Here is an 18,291-nt window from a genome sequence, read left to right on the forward strand (position 1 = left end):
GTGTTGTTCTATTCTTATGCGAAACAGGCGTATATGTACATACATGTGCCACATGTTATTTCGTACTAAAACTTTAAGTGATCCTGACCAATCAATGAAATCACCAATCACCGAGTAAAACGCTTACTAATCACCCCTAAATCAATCGTACACGGACCTTTCGGTTCATTTTATTGCATGATTTTGCGACACAATCATACATAGTGTGTATGTGTGGTCTACGAGTGGTCGATATTAGCATGGCGTACGGACGATACTTGCATGGTGTACGGACGATTCTTGCATGGTGTACGGACGATACGTACATGGTGTACGGACGATACGTACATGGTGTACGGACGATACTTGCATGGTGTACGGAAGATACGTACATGGTGTACGGACGATACTTGCATGGTGTACGGCAGGTACATGGTGTACGGACGATACTTGCATGGTGTATGGACGATACGTACATGGTGTACGGACGATACTTGCATGGTGTACGGACGATACGTACATGGTGTACGGACGATACGTGCATGGTGTAAGGATGATACTAACATGTGTTACGGACGATACGTACATGGTGTACGGACGATACTTTCGTGATGTACGGACGATACTTGCATGGTGTACGGACAATACTTGCATTGTGTACGGACGATACGTACATGGCGTACGGACGATACGTACATGGTGTACGGACGATACTTGCATGGTGTATGGACGATACGTACATGGTGTACGGACGATGCTTGCATGGTGTACGGACGATACGTACATGGTGTACGGAAGATATGTGCATGGTGTATGGACGATACTTGATTGGTGTACGGACGATTCACAGACGGATATGTGCACTGTATTGTCGGTGCATTGTGGTTCCACTACTGCAAGATATGACATAGAGCAAAATAGAAAACTAGAAAATAAGAAAAATGAAAAATACTAATGTTTTACGACACTTCGCGATTTTGTTAATTCGACAGCAATGAAAGTTGAAATCGCCAGCTGGCTGATGGCCAAATTGATCTCCTAAGACGACCGTACAAATTTGAATTCGATATTGTGGAAAATTCCATAACTGTTGTAAACAAACACACCGATATGAACAATCGTTCAGAACAAAGTGAAACTTTACCGTTTATAAATACTTTCACACTGATATTACAGCACTCTGTATGTATTTATAACAAAGATATTGTTCTAGGTATTATTTTCCTTAACTTTCTTTAGAGCTTGATGTATGTTTTGTTTTACTATAAAGGTACATCTCAACTTGTGTCTTAGAGCAACTACAACTTAAAAGTTTGAAATAAAGAACACCTAGAAGATATGCTGGAAAGGCGTAAGTTACATTTTATTTCACAATGCGCTGCTTCTGTTGAAGCGAGAGGTATTGACAGGACCCTGGGGAGCCATTTAGGTGATATGTGAGCTTGCCCCTACCGGTGAAAAGGTTGCAGACACGAGTAAGAGGCTGTTGCGATACTCTCTTAAAATGCCATGTACATTAGTCTTTTTTTTAGCAAATGTAAAACAGAACGTACATGTATAGATTAGGGAGTGAACAGAACGATTAAGTTGATTGGATAAGTTTCATGAACTAGATGGGTAGAGTTATCTCCCCATGTTGGAATTAACGACAGACGTGACGCAACTTTTGGCGCCAAGCGTACCCTTGCCTTCTAACTACCGAACTGTTAGGACATGCTAATATCTAAATAGATTTTTTGTAACATTTAGTTAGGAGCTGGGAGCAACCGTAAAGTGAACAAAAGTATCTAGAACACAACGTAAGCACTACAGAATTAAAGGATTCGTTCAGTTCGAGGAGCAGATATTTCTGTCATACTATCAAACACATCAGCATGACGTCAACATTGTGAGTTAGTATTGAATCAGAAAACTGTGACAAGTTGATAAACAAATAAAATACATGTCAACAGAATCTTAACTCAGTCTGTTAATAAAAAACGAATTGATGAAACTAGAGCAAACAATGAAAAAAACCCCAAAATACCATCACATTGAAAGAGAACCAGTCGTTGCGGAAAGATAAGCGTCCTCAGTTTCATATATTCAAGTTAATGATTTCACGTGTCCAATGAAACAAGGGACTTAACACGTCCAACTTATCGCACAAAGAAACGGAATATTTCCCGATGAACTCATTATGATAACCATAAAAAATCTATGATTTTCATCAACCTGCATTTCTTGAAACCGTGTGTTGTGTGTTAGACTGTCAGTTTACGCCATCTTTCATGGAAATCGCGATACTTAGAATAAGACTGTTAATATCGAGTCAAATACGTTAATGAATTTATTGTTATTTAAAAACCAGACATCATGAATATATCTGAAAGTGAAATTGAAGAACATTGTGGCACGATTACAAACTGATATCAAAATTAAGATATTTACCATGAGGAAAAGTGTTCAAAACACACTCACACTTTCTGAATCTTCTTACTGATAGTGTCACTCTGTGTTATTAAAAATCAATTGTATACTGATTCAAGTGAGCGATTCTACATTCTATAATATTTGTACACCAATACATCGGTCTTTCCAACTCTCATTATCATTTGCAACATTTTGGCAGCCCTAGCATCAGGTTGGTGTCACAGAAAAAAGGAAATTGTCAGTTATGTTGATCATGGTGGTAGGGCGTTATCCTGAATTTAGAAAAAATGTATGCACACATACGATGTTCTTTACAATTAGTAAACAGTTAAAATAAACCACTGCTTTCTTAAAATAAAATAAAAAAATCTATCTTAATTTACTTACTTCTTTGTAGCTATAAACACATATGTTTATGTTTATATATATATATATATATATGTAATAAAGAAAATGGTGTCCTTCCAACTGTTTACTGTAAAGTTCGTTCAACCAAAGCAACGAACATGATCATTTCATCAGTTTTAGTGTAAATGGACAACTGTTTATTTATGTTATAATTTCCATCCCGATAATTAAGTCACGCTTTGAGCTGATAATTGAGTCATGGCTTGAGCTGATAATTGAGTCACGCTTTGAGCTGATAATTGTGTCATGACTTGAGCTGATAATCGAATCATAACTTGAGCTGATAATTGAGTCATGACTTGAGTTGATAATTGAGTCATGACTTGAGCTAATAATTAAGTCATGACTTGAGCTGATAATTGAGTAATGACTTGAGCTGATAATTGTGTCATGACTTGAGCTGATAATTGAGTCTTGACTTGAGCTAATAATTAAGTCATGACTTGAGCTGATAATTGAGTAATGACTTGAGCTGATAATTGAGTAATGACTTGAGTTGATAATTGAGTCATGACTTGAGCTGATAATTGAGTCTTGACTTGAGTTGATAATTGAGTCTTGACTTGAGTTGATAATTGAGTCATGACTTGAGCTGATAATTGAGTAATGACTTGAGCTGATAATTGAGTAATGACTTGAGCTGATAATTGAGTCTTGACTTGAGTTGATAATTGAGTCTTGACTTGAGTTGATAATTGAGTCATGACTTGAGCTGATAATTGAGTAATGACTTGAGCTGATAATTGTGTCATGACTTGAGCTGATAATTGAGTCTTGACTTGAGCTAATAATTAAGTCATGACTTGAGCTGATAATTGAGTAATGACTTGAGCTGATAATTGAGTAATGACTTGAGTTGATAATTGAGTCATGACTTGAGCTGATAATTGAGTAATGACTTGAGCTAATAATTGAGTCTTGACTTGAGTTGATAATTGAGTAATGACTTGAGCTAATAATTGAGTCATGACTTGAGCTGATAATTGAGTAATGACTTGAGCTGATAATTGAGTAATGACTTGAGCTGATAATTGAGTAATGACTTGAGTTGATAATTGAGTCATAACTTGAGCTGATAATTGAGTAATGACTTGAGCTAATAATTGAGTAATGACTTGAGCTAATAATTGAGTAATGACTTGAGCTGATAATTGAGTAATGACTTGAGCTGATAATTGAGTCATGACTTGAGCTGATAATTGAGTAATGACTTGAGTTGATAATTGAGTCACGACTTGAGCTGATAATTGAGTCATGGCTTGAGCTGATAATTGAGTCACGCTTTGAGCTGATAATTGTGTCATGACTTGAGCTGATAATCGAATCATAACTTGAGCTAATAATTGAGTAATGACTTGAGCTGATATTTGAGTCATGACTTGAGCTATGTTTTTGGGTATATTATATATCAATAACAGCAAAGTCAGAAACATATCCAGTCATATCATTTTATTAAAAGGCGAATAACATGGCCGACATGGTAACAACAATGTCATCGATGTTGTACAAGCACATTTACAACATATACAATACCATCATTTTAATATAGCCACAAAGCTTAAGCATAAAATACGCCACAGGACTGTCAATCATGGCAGTCCATCACCATCCCAATGTGCATTGATCTTTTAATCGAGGAAACTGTTACAAGGTCACGTGATTTCTCAGATACTGCGATGTATTTTTTGTAACAACTATTATCTACGTTGTTTGTTGTGTTCTGACTTGTTAGAGCGAACTTGAGAAAGAGTAATTCTAGTGATACCAGCTAGATGATAATTCAGATTCGAGTGAGTAATGTCAATATCAAAGGTTTTTAGTAAGACTTGGTATTTTTATCATCCGTCCATTTAAGGATAATCTGTTGCAGTCGTGGGAACAATTTTATTGCTTGACAACCAAAGAAAACCAGGACAACCTAAACATTAACCATTTTTTCCAAACACGAAACACTACCTAATTACACTTTATCACTGCGATCTTCTGGTTTACTTTTTATGGTGAAGATACGGACCTTCCTCATTTATAATGGATTTATCAACTTCACAATAAAGACGTTTTATTGGCTGTTTTCAAACGACCCTATATCATTGTCCTTGATCATTCGTCATATCATCGAACCAAGATAAGATTATCATTGTAATACTCTTTTAACTTTACTTAAGGGTGTATGCAATGTTCGTCCGTACGTAGCACATGATTTAATTTGAAAAGAAGTTTAATATCTTGTCTTATATTTTTGCATATTGTTATCAAAAGTGGTACATATCCAAATGAAGAGGGCTTCATTTCACGTTTTGTAACATATTTGCCAGTGGATTGAGACATCATAGTTAACTTCGTGATTCGGGTTTTAGTGTCTACAATTTCCATGTTTGCCCGTTGCTTAGCAAGATGTAAAGTAAATATATATATAAAACTAATGAAAGACTTTTGAATAAAAAATTTCAGTGGTACTTACAAAACTAAGAAATCCACAAAGGGATGACTAGCGATGGCGTTGGTGATTGTCGAGATATTCTTTACAAGTTTAAAATTCAGACCAGATATAATTTATCTAAATTCTGAATAAATAAGAAAATAATTGACAGAAACATGTCTTGAAGTTGATTATGAAATATTTAATTTTTCAGTATAAATAAATTAGTAACATCAGACTGAGATAGCTAATCGACAGGAAAACTATTTTTGACAACACTCATTTGTCCTAAGCTAATCTCATGTTGAACGTCGAGTTTTATTAGCGTAATAACACATTCAAGCACAGTATGATGTGATGATATCACATCTACAGCCCTTGCATATAAACCTGGATAACTGGTTAGTAAAGTATATTAAAACCACACGGAAAAGTTACGACAAATCTTGAATAAACACAGAAATGTTATTAACATAGATTTATTGCTTCACCAATCGAATTAACCTTGAATAATGTTCTGTATAGGGAAGTCATATCCTACAAACACATGAATACTGTCGAAACTTGATCAAAATGGTTTATTTACAGGTATTGGGATGAATTTCTTATTTTCAACAAACATTTGTTTAGGTGAAACGTCGGAAGTAAACAAACGTCACTACAGTAGAAAACGATTGTAGGAAACACTATATTACTATACAAAAACACGACAAGGTGAATGGCAAGTCTCAATACACATACAAATGATACACCACAATCAAATAATGAATTCAACTCCACAAAACATCTGTTTCGTCCTTTTAGGACTCGTCAGTGATGCTACATCATACATCTGTTTCGTCCTTCTAGGACTCGTCAGTAATGCTAGGATCCAAAGTGATCGAAAACAGATTTCACGTTCTAATCTGCAATAGCTACAATAGACCATTTTACAACTTCATACAGACATTCAAAGTAAATGCTAGTTTTAATTATCTCCGTCTTTTGACATTTAGTATCGACTGTTAGAAAGGTACACAATACGAGATTTTCTTAAATACTGAACTGTATAGGTAAATAATAGAGATTTAAGAGTTCGGTGTTTTTTGTAAGTGAAAGAAAAATACATAAAATAATTCAATTGAAAGGATATTTTAAAATTGTATCTATACAGGAACTGGAGATGTGTAGATTGATGTGGGTTATACTGTATCTATACAGGAACTGGAGATGTGTAGATTGATGTGGGTTATACTGTATCTATACAGGAACTGGAGATGTGTAGATTGATGTGGGTTATACTGTATCTATACAGGAACTGGAGATGTGCAGATTGATGTGGGTTATACTGTATCTATACAGGAACTGGAGATGTGTAGATTGATGTGGGTTATACTGTATACAGGAACTGGAGATGTGTAGATTGATGTGGGTTATACTGTATCTATACAGGAACTGGAGATGTGTAGATTGATGTGGGTTATACTGTATCTATACAGGAACTGGAGATGTGTAGATTGATGTGGGTTATACTGTATCTATACAGGAACTGGAGATGTGTAGATTGATGTGGGTTATACTGTATCTATACAGGAACTGGAGATGTGTAGATTGATGTGGGTTATACTGTATACAGGAACTGGAGATGTGTAGATTGATGTGGGTTATACTGTATCTATACAGGAACTGGAGATGTGTAGATTGATGTGGGTTATACTGTATCTATACAGGAACTGGAGATGTGTAGATTGATGTGGGTTATACTGTATCTATACAGGAACTGGAGATGTGTAGATTGATGTTGGTTATACTGTATCTATACAGGAACTGGAGATGTGTAGATTGATGTGGGTTATACTGTATCTATACAGGAACTGGAGATGTGTAGATTGATGTGGGTTATACTGTATCTATACAGGAACTGGAGATGTGTAGATTGATGTGGGTTATACTGTATCTATACAGGAACTGGAGATGTGTAGATTGATGTGGGTTATACTGTATCTATACAGGAACTGGAGATGTGTAGATTGATGTGGGTTATACTGTATACAGGAACTGGAGATGTGTAGATTGATGTGGGTTATACTGTATCTATACAGGAACTGGAGATGTGTAGATTGATGTGGGTTATACTGTATCTATACAGGATTTGGAGATGTGTAGATTGATGTGGGTTATACTGTATACAGGAACTGGATATGTGTAGATTGATGTGGGTTATACTGTATCTATACAGGAACCGGAGATGTGTAGATTGATGTGGGTTATACTGTTTACAGGAACTGGAGATGTGTAGATTGATGTGGGTTATACTGTATCTATACAGGAACTGGAGATGTGTAGATTGATGTGGGTTATACTGTATCTATACAGGAACTGGAGATGTGTAGATTGATGTGGGTTATACTGTATCTATACAGGAACCGGAGATGTGTAGATTGATGTGGGTTATACTGTTTACAGGAACTGGAGATGTGTAGATTGATGTGGGTTATACTGTATCTATACAGGAACTGGAGATGTGTAGATTGATGTGGGTTATACTGTATCTATACAGGAACTGGAGACGTGTAGATTGATGTGGGTTATACTGTATCTATACAGGAACTGGAGATGTGTAGATTGATGTGGGTTATACTGTATACAGGAACTGGAGATGTGTAGATGGAATTGGATATTGTGAGTACTCGCCATTACACAACTTTTCAGTATGCAATGGTTATGCTTTGTTTCCCTCCTGGTGAAATTATCTGCCCAATGAAACCGATGTCACGGAACATTCAGTGTTGTCGTTGTCTCTTTATGCATGAAGCTTTGTTTCGCATGTGGTGGGCCTCCCGCATGTCGCTCCGTAAGGTTCCTGTTATTATAAGTGGATTCTTTTTAACCATAATGTCATTGCTTGTTAGGACTGATGATAATTTACAGTGTCGTCAATGAAATGAAAGACACTGATCCCTCCTATATAAATGGCCGCCTTCTCCTCTCAGTGTTCTTTCCCCTGTTGACCTTATTTGGATATCGCTAAGCCAACACTAGGGGCGCCATATGTTCATATTGAATTAGTGGCTTATGTCAATATGGCCGAACACGGAACATCATTTCCTGAGAGTTGTGAGCTCTGTGTTTCTGGGTTCCTGCAGACAAAAACCCTTGTTAAAGCTGTATCAATATTATGTAACTGTTCCTAACTATTGACATCCTAATTGTATTTCCTGAGCATCATAAAATTCAGCGTGATATTAGATTGCATTACGTTTACTTTTCTAGTGTTTTATCTTTACATTCGCGGAAGGATTGTACAAAAAATATAAAATGTCAATTCGACATTTCATTACAAATTTGGTTACTTTCTATCAGCTGTTTCCTTCCTCTGTTGCTCGTCATTCAATTGGAGACTAAAAACCAAGCCAGAAATTGATCTAGGGAAATCGGTGGAGATTAATGTTAAAGTTTCGACCAGGACAAAAACTAGCCCTGCTAGAGGTTATAACAAAGATATGTACTAGCCCTACTGTTGATATCAACGGATACAAATACTAGCACTACTGTAGATATCAACAGATATCAATACTAGCCCTACTGTAGATATCATTAGATATCTATACTAGCAGTACTGTAGATATCAACAGATCCCAAAACTAACACTACTGTAGATATCAACAGATATCAATACTAGCACTACTGTAGATATCAACAGATATCTATACTATCCCTACTGTAGATATCAACGGATACCAATTCTAGCACTTCTGTAGATATCAACAAATATCAATACTAGCACTTCTGTAGATATCAACGGATATCAATACTATCCCTACTGTAGATATCAACAGATAGCAATACTATCCCTACTGTAGATATCAACGGATAGCAATACTAGCACTACTGTAGATATCAACAGATATCAATACTAGCACTTCTGTAGATATCAACAGATACCAATTTACTAGCACTACTGTAGATATCAACAGATAGCAATACTAGCACTACTGTAGATATCAACAGATATCAATACTAGCACTGCTGTAGATATTAACGGGTATCTATACAAGCACTACTGTAGATATCAACAGATATCAATAATAGCACTACTGTAGATATCAACGGATACATTTACTAGCACTGCTGTAGATATCAACAGATATCAATACTAGCACTTCTGTAGATATCAACAGATATATTTACTAGCACTGCTGTAGATATTAACGGGTATCTATACATGCACTTCTGTAGATATCAACAGATATATTTACTAGCACTGCTGTAGATATTAACGGGTATCTATACAAGCACTACTGTAGATATCAACAGATATCAATACTAGCACTACTGTAGATATCAACAGATATCTATACTAGAACTACTCTAGTCCTGCTATTGAGATAAACGTTACTGTATTCTAATGAAGAAAAATCAAAACATTCAACTCTCTGACATTTCTGCAGACAAAGATAAAAAAATCTTTTTAGTCATAATTCAATTTATGGGAATTATTTCTTTTAAAGAATAGAAGTTCACCACTCCAATCTGACAATCTGAAGAATGTTACTTTTTACCAGGATCATATTAGTTGTTATGCATTGTTACATATAAGTTTCTGATCAGGCGGAGTCCGACATGCAACAATTACTTATCTGTTACCTGAAGCGAGACTTTCTGTGGACAGACCTAGAGTGCATGCTCACGAAATTCTCTTATTATTTCTAAATATGCCAAATGTTCTGGATTATTTGGTAATAAATGTTGTCAATATTGTAGAATTTACACATTGTGTATTTATATACACACTATATAAATTGTTATGAATATCTCCGCCTGGTATCGATTGTTAAAAAAGGATCAATAAAACAGTCTTAGCTGAAAACTGATCTACAATATCTACATATATTACCTTTTATTAAGAATTGTAAAAATAAGATCAGTTGATTTGCATTTGTTCGTGTTTGTGAAATTGAGGACAGAAAAGAATAACCATCATCCATTGGAATACAGTGGAAAACACATTTTTTTCGTTAGTTTTGAAAAGTGCTCGCGATAAAATTCTGAAATCAATTTCAATGCAAAAAACAATAAGTTGGGACGAAATTGTTTTCTGTAGTTTTAATTGTTTAAAATCATGGACATTAATCGATACATGATCAATTCTAGTACAATATGAAATCTAGACAATGTCGAGTTTCGAGGCTGCAAACTTGTCTTCCGCTTTGTCTCCACCACTTTTTCAGAATCAAGTTACTCAAACACACAAGTGTTTGTTCCATTATCGTAGATGAGGTCCGAATTATTGACAGGTGAAAGGGAGTCCATGGTTGGCTCGTGATTCTAGCCTTAGATAAGGAGATATTGATGGACTCCATCACTTTTCCGTCTACAGCCACATATTGGGGACAAATATTGGACCCTACTTCAGGCAATTGTTAATGTTTGATTGGAGGCTGTGTCAACTCAAAAAAGTAAACAGATCGCCAAGGCAAACTGATATGTCTGAAAAAGGGCAAAGGAAATAGCGGCGAGGTCAGTTCCAGATTTAAAATATAATGTACTCAAAAGTTAATTAAACGTTTTTAAAAATTAGGATGCTAGAAAATAAAAGCATACAACAGTCATAATCAATGAATTACGAGCGAAGCAGTCATTGACTTGTGCAGTTTGAAAACTTAAACCGAAGATTATGTTTCATACACTAGACTGAGTATTGAATGACTCGGATTTCAGAATCAATGAAACGTGACGTTATTGAGACCCCAAATCTCATTCAACAGCTGCCTTTACCAATAGTTATATCGGAAATGGCGAAAGAACTAAATAAATCAATGAATATGATGTAAATTGAGTAGCAAGGAAACAGACAATAACTGACAAACTGTGAAGTTCTTGTATCAGACAGGATACAATATTCGTGGGAAGCATTTGACAAGGCCTCTGGTTTCCTTCATTAATTGTAGTTATATATTTTCAACGTATCTCTTCTTTGCGAGTTTATTTCAATCTTCGAAAATTGCGAAAATGGAACATCTTAAAAATTAAATGTTCTGTAGCTAACCCGCTTCGTGATAGCAGGATTTTGGTCAGTCAAGTCACTCACAGCTAAAAACAATTTCCAGAACTTGTATACGACTATACCAAATTCAAAAGGTGTACTTTACTGTTCTAAACAACATTCGCACCGGAATTATAGAAACCAACCAAGGAGGCGAATGAGAAAATAAATCGGTCAAAATAGATGACGAAAACAAGTCTCGCATGTGCAATTAACTCGGAATTCGATAAGTTAACTATGCTGGAGAGTATGTGTAACGAAGAGTGAAATAGATCCATTCGGCGTGTCATTCTTTAAAGAATTAGCAGCTTGAACTGAAAAATCAAAACAAAACAAAAATGAGTGTTCCTTAACTGATGTTAAATCTACCTTTCACACTTTTGTATGATAGGTGTGTTTTTGTCAGCAGATAAGGCAAACAATTGCTTGATCTAAATCTACCTGCATTGTCTGTATATAGAAAGAGTTAATCTTGTTTGATAACGATTGAAATCTTCCATTTATTCCAGAGGAAAATTTCGTAAAAACGGTTGGGTAATATTACGGATTGAAAATTAAACGAAAAACTCGTGATGTAGCGTTTTCAAGCAGGATATTGTCCAACATCCTCTAGGGATCAAATTAACTCATAAAAGCTGCTGAATATGTTGGATCAAGTCTAGACTTGCATTTACCTTTGCTTCACTGACATGCCAACGATGCAAATTTACATGTAGATCGTTAGAAATGATGGCTTGTTCTCAAAAATAGAACCAAGATATTAACAAACGGAAGCAGCCGTTATATTCACGAGCATCAAACACGTCTACCGCTACAGCCTATAACGATATGCGTTTCCAACATGTGTGCAAAATGCCGATCAAAGTTTTTAACAATTTGCTTTTGAATATTATTAGGTTTAAGTACTTTGCCGTAAAAAATACTGACAATTTTCATGGACAGCGTAATATTTTGAAAGAATCTATTGAAAACTGAAAACGCTGACATGGGTGTTGTTGAATATAGATCGGAAATCAGACACATTTTATTTTTACTGAAATCGATATTGACATACATATATACAATCACATTCCTAAGTGCCCTTTGAAATGATATTATAAAATTGATTACGTAAATATATATAAAAATACACATTCTGGGAGATGAAAAATATGCATAAAAATACACAGTCAAGGGAAAAAAACGACGAAAAACGAAAAAATTGATCAAGAATTATTTTAAATGGTCAATAAAGTAAACACTTTGTAAACATTCTTGTTGTAATGTGCCTACATCAGCAGATTTATTGGGACACACGGAACCAGGACATCAGGAAAAAGATTTCCAAGGGCAAAGAAAATCAGTTTATAAACAAAATCACAGAAAGATTCAAGCTTAATCGGGAATTCAGGGGAGCAGTGTTTAATGTGGTTGATGGGGTATAATGTACAGCTGTACATCATGGATGGCAGGTAATTACGGAATGAATGAAATAACACGTGATATTACTTTTCTGAAAGGGATACGTCACAGATAAAAATAGGACATTAGGGAATTGTACATTACCATTGGTGATGCCCGCACTGAAAAGGTGCGTGATTTACATGGCCTACACGTCGGTTGTCTAGGAATTCATGCGGTGAAACAGAATTAAAATCCATACGCTATTAATGTGTTTTTATTTCATTAATACCTTAGCGTTCAGGAGCAAAGACCGGTGGGTATGTACCTATTGAGTGTGTTTTTGCTAGATATGACTAGTACTCCTCAAATCGATACCATTATGATTCTGTTATCATACATCTAATGGCATTTGTAGTTTGTATAAGAATCCACATTGGGTACCCACAGGTGACAAACAATGTTGAGAAGGACTTTAGTAAAAGACGGGTGATTACGTGGAAAAAATACACCAATATCACACAAATATCTACGATCATTAGTCAGTAGACATAATCATGTTTATGTCTGATATTTCACCGTGGTTGTTTCATGTACCGAGGACTCGCTGCACAACAAATATTTAACGATATCTTATGGCGGCAAAATTGCCAATGATATTAATTCAGTAATGAAAAATAATCATTTTATTGAACTTGCATCGATTAAAAAAATAAGCATAAAGCTGTTATGTCATTTACAAATAAACATTGTCTGCAGAAAAGGAATTCAATTTGGGGCTTATTTTGCATGTATTTACCTTTTTAACGAATAAGAAAGGGAAATAACTACATTTGAAGCAAAATGTAAATTCAAACTTAATAAACGAAAAGGTTTTTTTTTCATTCTAAGATCCTCGAAAACGCAGAAAAAGAATGACGCCATGTGTTTCGGAATGGTAAGCGTCACAAGGGCAATCCTAGTCAATCCAAGTTAGCACAGTTGTGTAATTGCGCAATATCATACGATGTATGCACTATGTGTGCCTGTTAGGAAAACTGTGTAAGTTTGCACATTTTGGTCAATCCAAGTTAGTAATTTCATGTTCTCCATGAGAACCAACTTCAAAACAATAAAATCACATCGCATAGTTACATTGAAAGATAAACGGAAATTGGATATTCCACAATGTTATCATGATGGCAACCAGAATTTTCCCTTCTAGTCGACAGTCAACTGCATCTATCGAAACCATGTGTTGTAATTCAAGGAAATTGCGGAAAAGCCGTAAAATATCTAGTCGAGTTAACATCGCTGGTTAGAAAAACGGGAATGTTATCACTGAAATATGGGAAATTCACAATAGAGAAATACGATTATCACGCCTTTAATTCGGTTTTGGTGCAAAATTGTGTCTGTTGCGTTTTAGGTAAAATTTCGAGATAAGTGGCTGACTTCCAATTCTGGTGAGTATTTTGATATCAAAAGACACCATCAAACACAGATTCGAAAACAACTAAGGCAAAATATACTGAAACAAATATAAAATATTTCGTTAGGTTATCACTCTCTGATAACAATAACACAATAGCTGTAACCCAGTAGCATACGTATAGCTGAGACCATGTTGTGATCTCCGAAACTGATTTGAACATTTATCTGTTTATATGTGTACCATATGGATAAACTAGTCAATACGTTTTTGATCGGTACATTCTGATTTCGGTTCAGTTGCACTCATAGTCTATATCTGTTATATAACGAATCGTGTTTGATACCTTAGGCAAATTCCTATTCCAGAGTGTATTACAGGTCAAATCTCCCCACATGTTTGTTTCCAACAATATCTAAGACAGGAGTGCAATCCGTACACATGTATATGTTAAACATATGACATCATTTATCATAGTCAGTCGATCACTGTGGGGAACCCCCTTTGAACATTTTTTAGGAGATTGATGTACCGTAGTGGTAACACCGATTCCCATCTCGTATCGTCTATATCTGACGGATGTAGGCGGGATAACAGCCATAACCTCCTGTCTCTGGGTCAGATTAGTATTTATCCTAATTACTTTTAAAATATCTGAAGACATCTCTGTGGACCTTCATTTGTCTGGCCAAATCAACGATTAGCAAGCTTCAGATAGATGTACGCTACGACTCGTGTCCTGTAAGACAAATTACGTCAGAAGAAAAACAGTACTTTCCAGTTGTCGGATAGTTTTGAATTTTAAAAAAATGCTGGAGTGTTTCATAAAACGATTTGAGCGAATTTCTGTATGACTTTTTTACAACATTACTTTATTATATAACGGTGTTACAGCTTCGTTTTAGTCCAAGGGGCACTGTGGTGCATGGAATGATAGACAAAACTCAGCGCAAACTATTAAAATATACTATTTTAAGAAGAATCTCCCATTTTCCATTGACGTTTAATTAAATTCAAGTCAGTAGTGTCATTTAACCAGAACAAAGAAACAATAACGGAACCATTATATACAAACCGTATGGGAGAAGTGTTTTGGTCGATTGTCGTTAAAGCTGAGGGGGCAAACTGATTAATGAATTCGTCCATTATTTGTAATTAATTACATTGAATGATATATTTATATTGATATGTCTTTTGTATAGTATGGGTGAATGACCCAATACATTTGTGTTAACGCACAACGCACCAAACACTTCGTGCGCACATCGGAACGCACACACACCTTATACAGTATCTCGCGCACAACTGTGTGATAGGTTAGCACATTTTGTGAGGTTCGGTAAAAATGGTTTGTTGATATTACGGATTGAAAATTAAACGAAAACCTCGTGATGTTATGACTTAATAGCGATTACAGCCGTATCAAAATCGATTTGTGATTACAAAAGTAATATGTGATTGCACAGTTTTCAAAAGTGTTCTTTCCTATAGCCTCACACCTCAGAGAGTGGCGAGTGGCGTGCCTTGGGCAACAAAATTGATCGTATACGGGTATGCACGCGCTATAATGACACTTCCGGATCCGTACCGTCTGCGTCGCTAGTGTAACAAACACAACACTTATGTTTTACCTGAACATATCTTTTTGTTCACAAAATGATTAAAAAATGAGAATTTTCTTCCTGACGATATAGAATCTTAGATGATTCATTGCCGAGACAAAAACAGATGGACATTCAGTGTTAACAGAAATGTTTGTAAAAACACTTGACATTACGCGTGTCTATAACTATTCAGTCTGTATCAGATAGATCTTCATGTGTCCAACCTATATATTTATAGCTTAATTAGGAAATATGTATTGTTGTACTCTCATATATCTAAAAATAATTAAACGCTTTCCACACTTACCTATAAATCATTTCTAAATTTATATCAACCAGGACAGAAACGTGCATCTGTGAAAGAAACTAATAGCGTGCGAAAAGCTGTGTAACATATTATTTCGCCCAGTTTTCCTTTATACAGACATTGTTTACAGATCGTGCAGACATTGTTTACATATCATGCAGATATTGTTTACATATCGTGAAGACATTGTGTACAGATCATGTAGACATCGTGTACAGATCGTGCAGACATTGTTTACAGATCGTGCAGACATTGTTTACAGATCGTGCAGACATTGTTTACATATCATGCAGATATTGTTTACATATCGTGTAGACATTGTGTACAGTTCTTGTAGACATTGTTTACAGATCGTGCAGACATTGTTTACAGATCGTGCAGACATTGTTTACATATCATGCAGATATTGTTTACATATCGTGCAGACATTGTGTACAGATCATGTAGACATCGTGTACAGATCGTGCAGACATTGTTTACAGATCGTGCAGACATTGTTTACAGATCATGCAGACATCGTGTACATATCGTGCAGACATTGTGTACAGATCGTGCAGACATCGTGTGCACATCGCACATCGCGTAACGTTGTACAATCCCACAAATGTAATTCTATCGACTAAGAAAGTATCATCATCCATTGACCTTAATAGTGGAATGGCACCATAAAATGAAATGAAGGGTTCTCCAAATATCCGTTTCGAGAGATGTTTTGGTCTACAATGAAGGCTCTACGGGTCGTCCAGATGTACATACGTCCTATCCAATAACATCACAGACAGATATAGTTTTATAAAGTCAGATATAATTAAATGTAGGTAATGTCAGAGACCCAGATATTATTAACCGTCCTACGATTACGGTGTAGGGTGAGACTGTCAAACCTCCCCTATGTATAATAAGTCAAAACCCTGTCGACTGTATAACCAGTGTTTATGGTCCATGAGGGAGGTTTCGCCCGCTGATCATTAAACATGAATGACTAGCCTCCTATAATATCCGCCTTATCCAGTAATCACCTCCGGAATTCACACACATGATTGCCGTCTTGTAGAGGTTTTTATATTTTCAGCAGCTGAGTTGTTCTTCGGACATCGGTATGTTTGCCAAATTCTACACCTAGTGATTTGAAGAACACCATAATTGGAAACATTTTTCGATTTTTTTGTTATAATTATGTATATTATAAAATATATATTATCAAAAAAAAAAAAAAAAAAACAACAACAACAACGACAACAACAAAATGGGAAAATGTCAACGCAATCTTTCTTCAAACTCAAGAATCTTAATTTAAACTCAAAGTTGATAAAACATGGGGGAATATGACTAAAAGAAAGATATGTGGGCTCCTTGCTGAAATATCATTATTCTATCAATGTATGTGTAAAGAGAAATACAATCGATCAGACCAAATGTAATAACACAAGGACTGAAAACGTTATCAGTAGTAGTATAACAATTAAAAGGCATGCTAGGGCGGTCTCAGGTGTGGACGTAATTATAGAATCGCTGTATTTCCTGAGTGACCCAAATGCAACCGTCGTTACTTCCTCCTAAACTCTGTTTGACCATACGATATGAAACATGATGTTACTGAGCAATGAACACAAACAATGTCCCAGGAGGTTATAAAGATACCTTTACATACAAATATACATACTGTTACATTTAATAAATATTAATATATTGTATAGGTAGAGAGTCGTTTGTTTTATTAACTTTACTGATGTTGTCCAACAGATATGATAATAAATTTTATCTATTTTACAACAATTGGGAAACAAGTTTTTCAATCTTATATTAATCACTCTTGTTAGCCAAGATGGAAGCGCGCGAGGGGTCTTAATGTGGTAGGAAACCGGAGCACCCGGGGAAAACCCACGTGGTCAGACAGGTGACCCCATACCTTTTCACATCCATTCCAGCAGATATATCAACCAGAAGAGAAAATCAAATATATTACACATTCTTTTCGCAAACAACTTAACTTATATCGTTCCTTGCTTAATATATATGAAAAAATCAGAAAATCTATTGAATTCCCATTTAAATTTTGACTTTTGTTTGATATCATTAGATTTTCGTCCGGCGTATCCTATGCTTCAAAATGAGGCCCCTTAGCATCACTGACGAGTCAAAGAAGGACGAAACAGTTGTATGAGTTTAGTTCATAGCTGGACCCTACTGAATCTAAGTCTTAATCTGTATTTAAGGATGATATTTGACTTTGTGTTTTTGTACAATATTTACACACATAAAACATGAGACAGACTTCGAAAGTTGCTGCGAACAGTCATGAAAATAGCCCGGGAAACATTTACTTTATCCCTCAATAAAATCTAC

Source organism: Ylistrum balloti, unplaced genomic scaffold, assembly GCF_031769215.1.
Source record: "Ylistrum balloti isolate Yb309-2 unplaced genomic scaffold, AGI_CSIRO_Ybal_v1 Utg370626, whole genome shotgun sequence".
NCBI classification, from domain to species: domain Eukaryota; kingdom Metazoa; phylum Mollusca; class Bivalvia; order Pectinida; family Pectinidae; genus Ylistrum; species Ylistrum balloti.